Source organism: Coturnix japonica, chromosome 14 (assembly GCF_001577835.2).
Source record: "Coturnix japonica isolate 7356 chromosome 14, Coturnix japonica 2.1, whole genome shotgun sequence".
Classification (NCBI taxonomy): Eukaryota; Metazoa; Chordata; class Aves; order Galliformes; family Phasianidae; genus Coturnix; species Coturnix japonica.
Window position 1 is genome coordinate 333,932 of NC_029529.1, and position 16,845 is coordinate 350,776.

General features: G+C 37.8%; 1 protein-coding gene and 1 long non-coding RNA gene across 5 annotated transcripts in view; one reads left to right on the forward strand and one right to left on the reverse strand.

Moving 5' to 3' along the window:
• The window catches only part of SHISA9 (shisa family member 9), a 170,733-nt gene that overhangs the window by 29,850 nt on the left and 124,038 nt on the right, over nucleotides 1-16,845 (forward strand). The gene's annotated exons all lie outside the window — the stretch shown is intronic.
• The window catches only part of LOC107320522, a 44,533-nt gene that overhangs the window by 4,988 nt on the left and 22,700 nt on the right, over nucleotides 1-16,845 (reverse strand). For all 3 annotated transcript variants that reach the window (XR_001558299.2, XR_001558298.2, XR_001558297.2), the window contains 2 exons: nucleotides 14,736-14,890; nucleotides 8,895-8,938 (listed from right to left, as the gene is read on the reverse strand). This is a non-coding gene — a long non-coding RNA (uncharacterized LOC107320522). The remainder of the gene's footprint in view (nucleotides 1-8,894; nucleotides 8,939-14,735; nucleotides 14,891-16,845) is intronic.

A 16,845-nucleotide genomic window follows, 5' to 3' on the forward strand; every position in this document is an offset into this window, starting at 1 on the left:
AAGCTAGAATGCAAAACTTATGGTGTAAGGCCATGTTTATGTTGTGTTTAAGAAAGTCATCCTGCCCATACTGTGAACCACTGATGCTTCTGCAGCTCTTCCTGCAAAGCTAAGCAGAACTAAGCTTTTTGTGGCATAGAGGATGATGAGGGGGCAGTATGCCATCCATCTGTAGCACACCCACAGGTTTGTTATTGCTCTTCTATTAACGGCATGACAGAATCATTAGCTGTGCAAATTATTTTCTTATGTAAGAAGAGGGTGTCATACAGTGATGGCTCGGGGGGGATCAGTAGCTCGGGGATCATTCCTGTATTGGTGTCGACCTCACTGCCTTGACCTGCCAGGCCCTATTGCTGCTTCCTCACCCTGCCTTCACTGTGGGTCACAAGGCTTCAAAATCACCTTGCTTGCACTGTTCTGTCATGAAAATTTAGTGTGTGGTGCAAACTGTTTTCTAGAAAATCCTGCACTCCTGTTGCTTTTTCCCACTTCCAGCTGCATCGGGATAGGGACCTGACCCTTCGTCCTGTCACTTGTCACTAGTGAGAAGAGACCTGCCCCACTCTCACTGTAAGAAGCTTTCAGGTACTGGAAGAGGGTGATAAGGTCTCCCCTCAGCCTCCTTTTCCCCAGAGAAAATGAGGCACAAGCTGTGTAGCACACTCATTTTTCTTAAGAGCTTAGTGACCCACAAGCTTCAGGTACATTCCAGAGAGCCTGTAGTTCAGGTGAGATGTGTCTTCCTGTTCTGTGGGGCTGTGGTGTCACCAGCCATCTTCAGCAATATTACCAGCTCAGCATGCTCATTTCAGTCCTTACCCATTTAACTTCCTGCCTCATGACTGAAAAGTCTCAACCTCTTCCTTTCTACCCATTACAACAGCATAGCTGCTTCATGGCTGTCTTTTGACACAGAAGAGATGTTAGGACTTTAAAATAACATGACAGAAAAAAATCCTGTAGTTTAAATTGGATGACTTTCCCTTGACTTCTAAAGTTAAGAAAATGGGGCTGGAAAACCCTGGGGCAGATGGCTACAACATAGGCCTATGAGCAAGCTGTCTTCTGGCATTCCTCCACTTGCAGCTGCAGGCAACTCATATTTTCTGTAGACTAAGGGTTGTTTTCAACCATTTTGTGTCCTTCTGACAATAGACTATGAGGGAAATAATACCTGCTAATCAGATCTGAGCCGGGAAGTGAGCACCCTTAAATTAATGGCTATTTTCTTAAGGACTTATAATTCCTTTAATGACCTCTGATTTTCTTTCTTGTTGATTTCCCAATTGCTCAGAATTACACAAAGGAAATACATTCATAGATTTCAACACACCAACAGAACACAATTGTACGCTAATCCTGTGTTCTTCACATATGTATACAGACATAATAGATCAGGCAAGTAATTCACCCTGGAAGAGCAATAAAAGGTTTTAATAAGATTAGTTCATTTAATATTCATATTTTCTGTTTTGTCAGCTTAAAACAAGTAATAAAAATTTAATCCTTCACTGCTTTAGTAATATGATCACTATTTCAGTTATAGCCAAACAAAATAATATGCCTGCTTGCCCTTGCAGGGATTTTAAATAACTGTTTTAATTCTATGCCTTGAACAAAATAGTTTATTTCCTCAACAATATGAGGAACAAACAAGAGAAATACGAGGCCTGTGCTCACTTTTTTTCTCAATTTTCTGATATTGTCTTAGAAATCTTTCCATACAAATAATTCTTGGTATGTGCATAAATTGTCTTCTGTGATGAGGTGTTTCTGAGTCTCCAAGGAGACTGTGAAGGGAGGTATGGGAGAGACAGGGTTATAAAATCCAAACCAACCTCATGTTTTCTAACTGAAAACCCTCATCAAACTAACTGTCAACAGAAGTGAGGTATCATTCAAAAAAGCATAAAAGAAAGAATGAGAAACAAAGTGGTGTTTCTTTCACAATCATTTTTCATTTATGGCCAGCAGACTGCCAGCAATGGTAATGCAAGCCCTGCCAGGGGCTGAGGGATCAATTCTCCAGGGTGATGCTTTGCTATTAGAAGTTTTCACAGAGTACAGTGAAAATAAGCAGATGTTCTCCTTGCTGTGGAGTGATAAGAACTTTTTACCTTGCTTCCTTTTGAAAGATACAAACTCAGTCCTTTAAAGGTGTGCATCTTTTTTTTTTGTCTCCCTGCCCTCTCCCTTGTTTTTTTTTCTTTCAACAGGCAGGCAACCCTCAAAGGAACAGAGCAGTTGCAATGACTGCACTGCACAAAGCATATATCCAGCTTTTTCATGATAATTCTATCTAAATAAAAACAAATGGCTCCTTTTAATAGATGTCTGTAACTTCTGAACTTACGTTATACCATCATTCACAGCATCACCACTGTCGCCATGGAACACACCAGTGAGAGAGTACCTTCTTTCTGCGCAGCTGTTCTAATAGCAAATTTCACAAGGATATAGACTTCAGTTAATTGAAAAGATTTACAGCAGAATGTTAAATAGAATCATCTGAGGGATTAGAGAAAGCCCAAGAGGCCATTCATAACTTAGGCCAGGACCCAGACTAATTCAAGACCTAGAGAGCTGAAGGCCTCCTCCTTTGTTCTGCACATTGTCAGGCTACAAGATGAAGCACTATGACAAAAACAGGATAATAAACCTGCTGAATGCCTTTCTGGAAACCTGCCTGCAATTCAGATCTTTTGCCACCAACAATGACAATAAGATTGGAAATAGGGATATACTCAGTGACCTTGAAATGAGGTCAATTATCATTATCCTTCAAAATCAAAACCTCCTTGTCTTGAAAAGTTGAATATTTGATGCTTTCTATATATATGTGCTTACTTGATACTATTTGCATTAGCTCTATAAAAAATTAAATCATTAAATGTTGTACTATAATATGTGTATTCATACATACATGTAAATCCCACTTAGGATTCAAATATGGCTTTAATTAGATTTCAGATAAGTTACTCACCCATGATCACAACATGCCATTTTGTATGAGAATTTTCAAACTGTAGAGTGGAGTAAGGATAGGGCACTTGAAAATTACATTATAATTTGTCAGGACCAGCCTGACACTGAAATGCTCTTAAACACTCAGAGTAAGCCATGAGAAAATTGTCCCAATGTAGGACTGAAGAAAGCATGCTTTCTGGGGTGTGCTAGGACAGTGTCACCATGGTAGAGTACTAGAGACTGCTGAGACAAGAAGAAGAAAAAAAGGTAAAAGACATTATAGATAGCTAATTGCTGCCACTATTCTTCTGTACTCCCTTTTGATTAGCCAGAACTCTTCCTAGAACAATTTGCATGGACTATGAATTCAGTGCTTTATTATCTGAGATGATGCTCTTGTACTAAAGACAATCCATCTCCAACTCTCTTTTCTGCGGACTGTCCTTGTTGCATAAAATACTACTGATAAAATATACAGCACTGCAATCCAGGCACATCAGCTAGTTGAACAGATCGAGATCTTTAACCATCATGTAACAGTTTAACAGTTTTGTACGGAAGGTGCCACATAAGACAGACAGATGACTTAATGACTTAGAGGACAAAGTCAGAAGGCTTGACTTCAATTCGTAAAGTTTTATAACTGTTTTCCTAGGTTCCAGTAATGTTTAGCTTGTAATCCTATTAGTCAGCTCCCTTTCTCATGGTTCAGTAATTTAAAGTCTTTTATTACTTCTTCCTTGAATATGTGAGCTGTGGGCACAGTGTCACATCCTGTCCCAGTGCTCTGAGTGGCTGTGCTGCTGCAGCTAAATATGACATTTCTGAGAAGGTAGGTGTGTGGCCAGCATATTCCCATGAATCTGTAACCCTGGTTGCCAGAAACATTCCACAGGACTTCTGTCTGCCAACTGTAATTAACACTGTTATACATTTATGAGGTAAAAAACCACAACTGTCCTAGGCTGGACCTGAGATACAGCTATATAAACAAATAATGTTTGCATGTCATTCTTTCTCCTAGAAGGGGCACAGAAACACACTGATCCATATTTCAGTGAGAAAGAGAAATTCTACTCTGGAGCTGAAGTCAATGGAACAGTCCTTTTTAGAGTGGGAAGAATTTTCTAATTCATAGAAAAATCATAAAATGACAATGCAGTAACTATCCTGCATTATATTTGTGCATAATAATTATCTGAGTTAATGCAGCTTTTAAAAGTGTTGTGTTCTTCAAAGTATTCATGCATGCACAGTGTTAAACAATAAGAGAATCAAAATCTAGGATGTAAGGGAAGTTAGAGGAAATCCATTCCAACCCTGTGCTTGAACTAGGTCTAAATAGATGAAGTTGTGCAGGGCCACGTCCAACTAAGTCTTGGATACCTCAGTGAATTCTGTAACCTTGCTGGGAAACCTGCTGGAGTATTTAACCACTTTTCTGCATATCAGCATGCTTACTGCTTGCACTGATACATGGGAGCCCTTTGTGAATGTAAGAACACTCACTTTCTCTTGTGAGTGAAGTTCTGCTTTTTTTTTTTTCTCTTCTTCATGAAGTTCTGCTGAGCCCATTCTCTCAGCCTGCCCAAGGTGTCCTGAGTAGCAGCCATGTCCTCCAGCACAATGACCATTCTCTTCAGGCTAGTGTTGGTCAGAAACTTGCAGCAAGTGTGCTTCATACTATGGGCAATTCAGGCAATTGTTCATCCACCTTATCTGCTTACTAATTTGGTGATGAGGAGACTATGGCAGACTGGGACGAAGGCTGTTCTAAAAATCAAGGTATACAACATCCACTGTATATATCTTTTGTACAGCACAGTATCCTCATCCAAGAGAGCAGCAAGTCTGGTCAGGCATTGCTTGTCCATTTTAAATTCCAGCTGTCTGCTCACAATCACTTTCTTGTCTTTCATATGTTTAGAAGTGGCTTTTACAGAGATTTGCTCCCTAACTCCATCAAGGACCATGGCAAGGATGATCATAAATTTTATTACAATAAATGGTGCCCTTCTTGCATTCGATATAAAAAAGAATCTAACACTGAATAAATTACTACAAAAATGCATACTAAGGCTTCAACAGAAACTCTGGCACTACAAGTCTGTGATTTCAAATTTGGGAATAAACTGTAAGCCAATTAAGTAAGGAACATCTCAGAGACTGAAGAGGGATGAAAGAAGCACATCACCAAGTTCAAGAGATAGCCATGAGTCAGTTAATTTCACAAACAGCTATAATGGAGTTGTTTTGCTACTACTGTGCAAAAATTATTGAGGTACTTTATTAAAGGCAGATAAATAGCATCTCATTTCTTTTCTGAGGAAGTACAAATAAGAAACTCAGTTACAAAACACAACTTACATCACCGTTTGTCTTTGGGACTTATCCAATAGTGTGCTAAGCAAATACTTCCTTTGCGTTAACTGAACAAAATTCTAATTAGAGTAATTGAGCTTTGATAACTGCTATGTCATTAAATATAAACTGGCTTTAAACTAATTGTGTTTGCACTATACTATGATTTCCATTAATGAATGTATTAATGTTTACATTCTACAAACACAGTTGAAGTTGAACATTAAAATCTGTGCGGCTTAATTTGAAATGAAATGTCCTGTGAGCACAAACCAGGCATAGCACTACTGGTAATGGTCCTGCAAAGGAATACGGTTCACACCACCACAGTAAAGATGACTGTCAGCTCTTTGGACTTCTTCTGTTCTGCAGGAGGGAGCTCTGTATTGGTTTCTGCAGAGCTTGGTGTATGTTTCTCTAATTTGGGCCAGCTGCTATCAGTCCTGCAGAGTCTGTGATGCAGCCTTGCTAAACTGCTTGCTCTGATTGTACTTCTTGTCCCAGCAACCAAGTGCAGAATGTGACCTATGAATTTTAGACACTGTGCAACAGCATCTCTGTAAGTTAGAAAATTGTACAGCAACTTTCCACCTGAAAAACAGATCTCCCTATTTGCTCTGGGAATTCAACTTTGTGAACAGATCTTCCTTTTGTACCCTTGGTCTTGCCTCATTTTATTTCAGCTGCTATCAGCAGACAATAATTAACAAATAATCTTCAGAATTATTTATGAAGTTGGGCTCATAAACGTCAAGTTTGTTTTGCTGTTGTTGTACATATGTCATATATCTTACCTCTATTCAAATTCCACTATAAAGCTGTTGCTGTGTGCGCCCATGGTTCAAACCCCCCTTTTCCCAGGTTCTAGCGTTACAAGTCAGAGTTCAAAGAGTAATAAAGGTATTAGGAAAAAACCTGAGCTTATAATCCTAAAACCCATTTTCAAGAGTTTGCATTTGCAATCTCAAGTAGAACAAAACCAAATAATTGATTAATTACATGCCAGATGACCAATAATGTTTTTCATAATCACTGTCATTAATTTTCTGATACAGACATGTTCAATATTCAGTGCCATCACAGCTCTGGAATGGGAGGCAAGGGTAAAAAACTGACTTTTTATCCAAGTAATTTTGAACTGGTGGAAATCTGAAACTTCATTTGTCAAAAGCACAAGCGTATTTCTGAAAACTTACAGTATTTTGCATGCTGTGGAGCAGATCTTATTTCTGTCCTGAATAATTGTTGGTGTTCAATTCTTTGACAGTATTTCTGTTAACCCTTTTGAGGTAATCCAAGTTTAAGTCACTGCCTGACAGCAGACTAGTACTGATATTTGGACTTGTAGAAATTTTGAGTCTTTTTTTCCTAGGCATCTATTTTACATAACAGGTGTAGCTCCGCTGTAAACTTCCCGTACAAAATTATAATACATATATAATACAGTATATATAAACTATATAGTATGAAATATTAATCTGTTGCTCCCATACCAAAGAATCGATGCAAGTTTATTTTCATAGACAATAAATGAGAACAGATTTATGTAGATTAAGATAGTTCTTGGATTTGACATTAAATTAGAACAACTAAAATTCCACTTCTCCAGAACAAGAGCGAGAATCTTCAGAACTACACACTTGGCTGATTTTAATTGAATTTTTTAATATAACTGATTTTTTAGCTTCCTTCTTTCAATTTTGAATAAAAGCCTAAATAATTTAATAAAAAAAATTAAGAGTAATCAATTTGTAACAGATTTATAAAAGCATACAATTCCTCTTGCACAATACTGAGTCCATTTAAAAAACAGATTTCCTACATTACTGTAGTAAATGATTCTAGAAATAGTACTTGTTTTACTTCCCTTCCAAATTAACAGAAATGATAGGCCCTGGCACTTTCTTATCAACACATAAAGCTATAGGCATACAGCTCTGCCTTTGTCTTTCCCTGTGGTAGGTCCTGACTCAAGCATGGGACTTCTTGGTACACATGGAAGATGCTCTTTGCTTTAGCTCTTACACTTCCAGCCCATTTTTTGGCTTAGGAATAAACTTTTCATTTATGATGCTTCTGGGCATCGAATGAAAGCTTCAGTCTTTGCTCTCTATGACTTTAAGACTAAGTAGTTATGTCCCAGATATGTCATGCTCTTTGTACTCTCCCTGAACAAACCTTGGAGCAGCAAGCATCACCCTATCTGCAATGAATGCAGAACTGCTTGCAATGTTTAGCATAACTTCTCACAAAGAGATCAACAGAATTGAAGTTCAAGTTTCTAAAACATGTTTTATGATCCAGCAACTGAGAAACAGAACTCCAGTGTGGCTTGAAACACTAGAGAAAGTGAGGTAGGACAATGCAGACAAAGCCAGCAACTAAGGAGATCAGATTTTTAAGTGCATACAAATCCCATAAAGCTATGGCTATGCCAGTAATCTGGCTTGATGTCAAATGGTACAGCAGGGTACATAGCCACAGAGCTAACTGTTTTCATATCACAAATGGGGTGGCCCCATCCAAGCTGCTTGCAAAAAACATTTTGTCACCTATGCTACTACCCAAATATGTGCACACCCATGGGGCAGCACTGCTGTATCAGAAACCTTACAAACTGGGCAACTGTGTGCTATGCTGCAGCTTAGACAGAGGCTCCATTTAATTTACTATTATTGTTTAAGAATCGGAAAGATTCACACTTAAGTAAAAAGGAGTTTCAGGCAGATATCAACCAATGCATGTTGGGCCAAATTATTCAGACTTGGAGACAGCACATCATTCATCTCCCATTTTGGAGCAGCTTGTGCTGCTGCATTACTCTACCAACACCAGGGAACTGTGTGGCTCCCACTGCCCTGTGGGGCTGGCAATCACAAGAATTCATAGAGACATGACAACATGTTTCCTCCAACCTGCTCCAGTCCCTGCTCTCCTGTCTGTTTACTGCACCATGGCTTCTCTGAAGGTCAGCCATCCAGACTGGAGGGCATAATATTTTTTCTGATTAGGATTTGGCATTTAAATTGCTTTCATTGATGAGGCAACATTTTTCCTTTTGGTCTTTGAATATTAGCTATTCAAAAATTTCACACACGGTAGCAGGCAAAAAATCGTCCTTTTCCTCTGTTTCTGCATATGTACACAGTAATTTTTCTTTTTATATTGTTTTTCTGTAAACATACAGGTTGAGGTTACTGGTTCATTTATTCAGCAAATTTTGCAGATCTGTCCATGACATTAGGGGAAAAATAGTTCTTTCCAATCAGTTTAACAGAGACAAGAGATAATCCAATGCTGCAGTAGATTTGCAAGCAGTTCAGAGTCTTCTTAACAGCCTTAAATATCTTTTTTCAAAGAGATTTAGAGGGTTCTCGAATAAATATATAGAATTTTATAAACTTGAAGTAATAGTTTTAAAAGCAGAGACAGCAGAGACTCCAACACATACTTCATGTTATCTGTGCATTTAAAGCACTCAGTTCACTGTAGACTTAAACAAGAAATCTTTGGCTAGGAAAGACTCATCCAATTTCCTAGCTAAGGAATAAAACAGGTCTTACCTCTGCCCCTTCTCTTCTGAGAGACAGAAAATTCCTGTTTCTACCTGTAAAGAGAGTAATATTGCAGAAGCAGTTAAGGAAACGAGGATCTGTAACAAAGGTTAGTCCTTTTAAGCAGAAGTTCATTGTTAAGATGACAATGCAGTTCCCAGATCTCTTGTATTAAGCTTTTCAGGTAAAAACAAATCCTTTAGCTTTTCCCAGTTTTAAAAAGGGTCATCAAGTTTGTTGTCTGTGCATCAGGGCCTGAGATGCATGGTGCAGACATGTAAATCCAGAAGGAGTGTGAGGTCTAAACTCCTGCTGCAAAGTTATGTTTATGCACTTGTGCATGCTTTTGAGGTAGATGCCATAAACTACTCCAATTCTAAGCTCCGTACATGAAAAAATGCCTTAAAAATACTATAGCGCTGCTAGACCTCCCCTTATGTTTTAAAATGGTGTTTGAAAGGGATAAAAAAGCCTTACTGTGAAGAAGAACTTCATTAGTTTTTGTTTTTGTAGTCTAGATCTACTGATGTAGAGTAGGTACTGTGCAGTACCTGACCTAAATCTAGGCATTTCCGTACCAGTGATACAGGACCTGGAGAAATCAAAACTAAGATGCTAAAACATGTACTAAATTATCATGTTGCCACTTTAGTTCAAGCTTTCCTGACACAGAGGTGTGAACATAAAGGTAAGTTACTTTGCTGAGAACACATGAGAGGAAAGAAAAAATTGAAACTGGTCTACTATAAGCTAAAACCCTTCAAATAAATGCAGTAAGATTGTGATTCTGAATAGACTTGAATAGACATGCATTCCTCTCATCTGGAGAGACATGCATGCCAGGATTTAGATGGGATCATGGCTACAGTCTCTGCCATATGAAATCCAATTTGGATCCTAAGAAACTTTTCATCAGAAAATGTAATACTAAATCACATCTTCTACAAGTGAAAGCTGGAGTTAAAACAAACAGCTTTCACAGATCACCATCTTGTGATCTTCAACATATTTCTGGTTCTCCTATGTCCACCCAGGATCACACCTAGGTTTTAGCCAGCTCCTTGCTTCTTCTGCTGATCCTGGAGTTGCTATTACTTTCAAAATCATTGGGAGAGGGGATATCGTTTGTCTCAGTGGTTCCAGATGGTTTCATGAGATTAGTATTGCTTAGCTACGTTGTGCTAATGATCACTGTCAAAGCAGGCAAGCAGTAATTAATTGATTCCATCTGTGTCTACTTTTGGGCAGAGAGTAATTTCTAATGCCCATTCCTATAAAGAAGCAGAGGGCATCAGATACGTCATCTCTAGTGGGATACAGGCATGTTGAGAGACTGTCTCTCTTTGTAAACACTAAAACAGAAGATAAGCTGTAGTCATGAACTTACAGGATTACTAGCGCAATGACACATCATCAGTAGGGTAAAACTAACCTGTCTCACGATAGTCTAAACCCAGCTCACATTCCCTATTAGTGGAGTCTGAACACTGAATATATAACCTAGCTATAAAATTTTAAGCATTATTTCATGATAAAATTCACCCAAATATAGAGACTGAAAATAGTACCTTCTCTGCACTCCTGGTGGAAACATTAGGCCTTCCCTTCCAACCCAAGCCATTCTATGATTCTAAGATTCTATCATAATTAACACATGGTAATATGTTTCCATTAAAGGTGTGTGCCCCGTTGGCACAGTGGTAGGAATGCCGCTTTGCAACACTAGAGGCCCAGGTTCAAATCCCCCTGTGGCGCAAGTGGTAGAAGTGCAGCTTTGCTACACAGGAGGCTCGAATCCCAGGGGTTGGACTTGATGATCTCTAAGGTCCCTTCCAACCCGCACGAGACTGTGAGACTGTGTGAGACTGTGTAAAGGTGGGAGACTTTTCTTCCTTATAGATCCTGAATCTGCTCAGACTCACAGGCTTGTCATGCAAGGCCCAGAGTTCCCTGCACAGCTGATTAACAGCTGCCCTGAAATCTGGCACCACTTAGAATTCTCCTAGAGAAAAAATAAAAAACAACCTAATGTTTGCCTTAATACTGTAATTGCCTTCTTCCTTCCTTTTGAACATTTGACAAATAAAATACTATTGTGTCATTTTGGTTGGAAGGTTACATCACCTCAGAGGAGAGAGGCACTTTCTATTAATTTCAACCATTTAAACCTGAATTGGAGATCCTCTATCAGTGATTTATCTTAAGAAATCCTGAATGAATGAGTACGCTGAAGTTGTCTTTCATTGTTATTTTTGGAATATCTATTATTCTGCTAGATTACTACAATTAAATTTTCATGACAGAACAATGCACTTTTTTTTTCCTCACTCTGCCACAATAGTTCCAATATGTAATGTAAGGATCTTCTACAGTTCAAAATTCAGAGACTGTTGAGAACCTTGTCTCATACATCACCACACAAGGCCAGTTATGATCCCTATCATTTAACATTCATATTCTGGCAGTATTTTGAAATACTAGAGTTATGTAAGAGTTTTTATAGAACTTCTGTGAGAGTTCTCTGAAGTAGTATTTTCAGCAGCTGTCACCTTGGCTGTGGGAATTGAGAAGCCCACCACAGAGCCCAGTCTTCAAACTGATTTACTTAATAAGGACAAGATCTGTCCCTACTTCTGTAAGGTAGTTTCTAAAATACAGAATGACACAGTTTTGTTGCATTTCATTGTTTGCTTCCATAGATGCATCTCATGACATCACAAAAGAAGCATTTGAAGGAAAAATACAGGATTTTTTTCTCATTAATGAGGGAAGTGTTTCCTCAAAGAAAAAAAACAAAACTGCATGTTATAGTACAGAGCACAGTCACTGGCCCCAGCCTGACAGGCAGACTTCTCCTTGTGAAAGTTTGCCATCATGGTTTAATGAGTCTTTCTGGATATTTTGTGCATTCTGAATAGAAGCCTAACCAATTCTGTAAGTGGATTCACTTGATCACAAACATATTAGGAGCAGCCAGGTTGAAATCCAATACCTGAACAAAAGACTTATGCAAAAGCCAGCATTTTTTTAGGTCATACTATTGTTTGCCACTGCAGTCCACACACAAAACAGCTGAATATTGTGTTTCACTGCAGGCCTACGTATAACTGAAATAAACTTGCAAGTAATCTCTTCTGGCTATGGTGTAGTAACAACTATCAGATTGAGCAGCAGTTTGCATATCATCTTTTGTTTAATGGGTGAGTGCTGGATATATAAATAACTACAGATGCATCACAAAGGATCTTTGGTGATTCACAGAAAAAAACAAAGAACATAATATGGGACAGACAGGAGAGGAAACTGTCCCCTTTTTGGCAGAACTATTTTGGATTTCTCACACATTTTTATTTGTTTTTTAATAATAAAAAAGAGCCAGACTTTCAATGGAGGCTTTTGAGGATTAATAATGCACTGCTGATTAGAGAAAATTAACACATAGCAAGTTTGTGTTGTGTGCAGGTTTATCCATTTTTATCAAGAATAACAGTTTTTATCTAACTCTGAACCAGCAGGTACCACTCATACATATGATACAAGTGACATATAAGTTTTTGTTAAACACACTGAAGAAAAGACAACAGGTATTATCCTGTTCTGTTAAACATGCTTAGAACTTATAGAATCATAGACTCATTTAATGGCTTGTGTTGGAAGGGACTGTACAATATAGTATTATTCTAACCCCCTACCATGAGAATGGACATCTCCCACTACACTCATCCAGTCTGGCCTTTAAAACTGTGCAAAGCTAACTGGACAACTGCAATCCCACCTACTTATGTTTTCCACTTAAACTGATTTCCACAAAGTTAACAAAAAGCTGAATAATTTTTTTAAGACTATAAAAATATCCTCAATATCCAGTGTCTTGTCAACTCATATATCTTGTCAATAATGTATAATGATTAAAGAAATAAGCAATTTTTTTTCTTAATGCTCTATTCTTATAATGATTTCTAAAAGGAAGCATCTTTCATTTCAGCCTCAAAGCTCCTAGTCACATTTCAGTTGATTTAGCTTAAATCCTTCATAACATAAGGTAGGTCTAAATAAAAAGATTATGGTACCACATTGAACTAGAAAGCGATGGAGAGCAGGTGTTTTTTTAATAGTAGTAATACAAATCAAATTCCATCTTTTAATTAGGGATTCTTATGGGTTGCTTCTAACTAATAGGACATTATTATTTGTATTACTATAAAGTCAGTAGGGATATAACATTCTGTCACCCCAAACCATTAGAAACAATTATTAGAATCATTTCCTTGGCACTGAGTGAATTTAGTTTTCTGTGGTTGGTAAGAGAAGTTTTGACTGTAATTACTGGAGATGGCAGTGTAGATAACTTCAAACTTCACCACCATCAGCAGAAAGTATTAAAAATTTAATCCAGAATTTCCAAATTGAAAGCAATCTTGGAAACAGTATAAAATCAGCAATTTATTTATGACCGTTAACATTTTCATTACAAAATAAGAGACATGGATGCAGCTATTTCCCTTATTTCTTTTCAGCCTTTTCCTCAACATTTTCTTTCCTGCTTTGCTTGTGTTTTACAGCAGCTCTCAAGAGAAATGAGACTACAAGAAATATATCTTTTAAAAATATCCATAAAACCTTACACCATTATCTGACAGCTGATGCAAATGTAGCCAGCTCATTTAGCATAAGATTTCATTGCTTGTTGAAACTATAGCTAGTGGTTTCTCTTGGCTAATATAACTGGTGTCTAGAAATTGCATGCTCCAAAAACACATTTAAACCAAGCAAACCAAGCAGGCTTTAAGAAGGCAGACATAGTCAGACAGATCCTGACAAAAGCAGACCATCTAAATGTTATGTTTATATAAATGCTCTGCACTCTTCGACATGAAGAGGCAGCATTCTTATATCCTTCAAAGTTCATAAATCTTACTAGGATGCAATGGCACATGAATCAGAACTTGTGAAAGTAATGCCATCCACAGCTGACTAATATTCATAAGGCACTTCTATGCATTTCTATGGAAAAGAATGCTTAACCAGCAGAGTATCCTTATAGGATCCCCCGAATAGGAATCTCCAACACTTGCCTAAATAAAAATCTTTTTTTCAAAGATTTCTTCGCTTTGCTTAAGTAGTTTCATTGTTACAACAAACAAACTTCGGAAAAGACTCTGTTACATCCTTACATGTAACTTGAGAGTTAATTTATAGATTCAGAGAAGCATGAGAGATGAAATGGAGACATCTGCTTACTGAATGTCTTGTAATCAAGCTAAAAAAAAGATATTAAAAAGGGTAGTAGAAAACAGAGCATTGGTACAGCTTGACAAAACTTCATAGTGTACTCTGCAGTTAGTAGATGAACTTCTGTATATAAGGTTCTCTGGCTAGGCTGTCATCATTCTGTCTGATCACTAGAAATCACTCTCTCAGCTAACACAGAACAAATTCCTCTGACTGTGTTTTTTCTCACTGCTTTTCTAAAAGAGATCTTTCAGAATTAGATTTCTAGAATTACACATGATCAGTCATTGGTTTAATCACTGCTTTGCTGTTTTGTGGTTTTTTAGGCAATAGATATTGGCCTTTAAGGTTTTTAATTTTTAATGCAATTTTAATTCATAATCCAATGATATGCGTTTCTGTCACACAATTATAATTGCAAACAGAAATTGTCCATACAGCAGATCTAGAATGTTTACATGAAGCAGCACCAGCATATGAAGCAAATGCTTGCTTAAGAACAAGTACATTTTAAATATTAAGAGGCTTTAAGTAACATCATAATAACAATAATTTGGACTTCAAAGAAACAGTAAGCACACTTAATTCTTGCAACACTCCAGTCTGGGTCTTACTTACTGTTTAAAGTATTTCTGCTCTTGTGTCCTCTCCCTCTGCAGCATATTTCCACTTTGCTGCATCGTTCTTAGGAACCCCAACTGGTTTTGAGCACGTCTTGATAACAGTCACTCCTCAAATTGTGATCTTGTATGTTTACTGCACACTCTCAATGTCTTAAAAAAAAAATAAATTGACTTTTCAGAAGGTGTAAAATTCAGAATCCACTCAGAGTCCAGTACTGTGCTTCAGAATACGTACTGCAGTTCTGAAACGTGAAATTAAGAACAAATAAAAGAACACATGCAACGTGTATTGTGATTTCTACATAGTATTTGCTATTTAACAATTCTGTGTTGGTTGGGTTATCAACTGATTATTATCTAGCAGCTGCAGTGCTAACACTCATCAACAATTCTGTCAGTTGGGAAATTGTAGAATCACAGAATGTTTTGGGTTGGAAGGGACCTTTAAGAACATCTCATTCCAACCCCCATGCTGTAGGCAGGGACACCTCCTTCTTGACCAGCTTACTCAAAGCTCACCTAGCCTGGCCTTGAGTACTTCCAGGGAGGGAGCATTCACAACCTCACTGGGCAATCTATTCCAATGTCTCACCATCCTCACAGTAAAGCTCTTCTTCCTAATATCTGGTCTAAATCTATCCTCTTCCATTTTAAAACCATTTGCCTTCATCCTGCCACTACCTGCCCTTATAAAAAGTTCCCTCCCAGTTTTCTTCAGGCACTGGAAGAAAATAATATTCTTGTTCTTTCCCTGTTACCATGTCACTGGTGACAGCCAGAGTTCCTTCTATAACAGTTCTATGAAGAAATACTTACCAGCTTTTCTTTAAGCTGAAAATGCTTAGATTTAAAGCTAAAATGCTAAGAGCCCACTGCTACAACAGCAGCTGATAGGATGCTGCTCATAAGAGCCACACTTTCTCACATCCAATTAATAGGGTTACAGCATATGCTTCCTAAGGGGCTTGACAATTCTCCTATCTGCTTTACCTTACAGAAAAGTGGAGAATGAACCATGTGCTGATATGGGGGTGAGAGACAGAGGAGCTCTGTCAGGGCTGTAACTATTCCTGGTTCTTACTCAAAGAGCCATGCTAGACAAAGGTGGAGGGGTACTGACCCCATTCCTTAGGCCTTCCAATAAAGCAATTACATTTATTTAACAAACTGTAGATTAACATAAACCTATAGTTTAATAATTCCATAGTACAAACACTGCGATTTTACTATTTGTATGAATAAAACGTGAACTGACCGTGCTCACTTTCCTTGTGCTCTTGCTTTATATTCCTACAGTGCAGCTGAACTACAGTGCTCCTTAGTACTTAAAAAATCTTCAGGGGATAAGACATGAACACTTGTTATTATGCCAAAAAGGCCAAGAAGCATAGTAGCAAAAAGTTTTGAATCTCAGTAAAATAAGTTTAAACCTAATGCTATGTTGATTAAATTGTTACTTACATATTTCATTGCCTTTCCATTCTAGGTGGATTGGCTGAGTCTGATTTAAAATGATGGCCCCAGCTAGCTGTTGTAATGTAGTAGTAATGGTGGGAGGAGTTTTTTTGCAGGGGATGTGCAGGTTGGTGCAGGAGTTTTCTCAGTCTATAGCAAGTCATGGAAACAATCAGAGAAGCAGCTAGTAACATTCATCTCTGGCAGGTTAGGTTCTTATATTTGTTCTTTTGTGCTTAAAGAAGACTGCAATACCTGTGCTGAGGATTTGATTTCTGTGAGGCTACACGTGTTAAATGAAAACCTGTTAAAGTGAAATTACTCAGGAAATATTTGTAACATGAGAAACAAAGTTTGATTTTTTTTTCCCATTCACAATCCAAGAAAACACTTTCTCAGATTTAAATTACTCCTTTGGCTTTCAACCATCAAATACAGCCACATTCATTCTGAAATTTACTGGAGAAAATAAATGCAAACGTACTTATTCAGGTATTAGGACGCTAGGAACTGCTTGCCAGAGGTAAAATGGTTTACCACAGACTGCAGAGAATTTAACCTGAGTTTAAATTACTCACAGAGGCATCCTCAGGCTCCATTTCTGATTCTCCTTTGTGCTGTCAAAAGTTTTATTCTAAAATACAAATGAA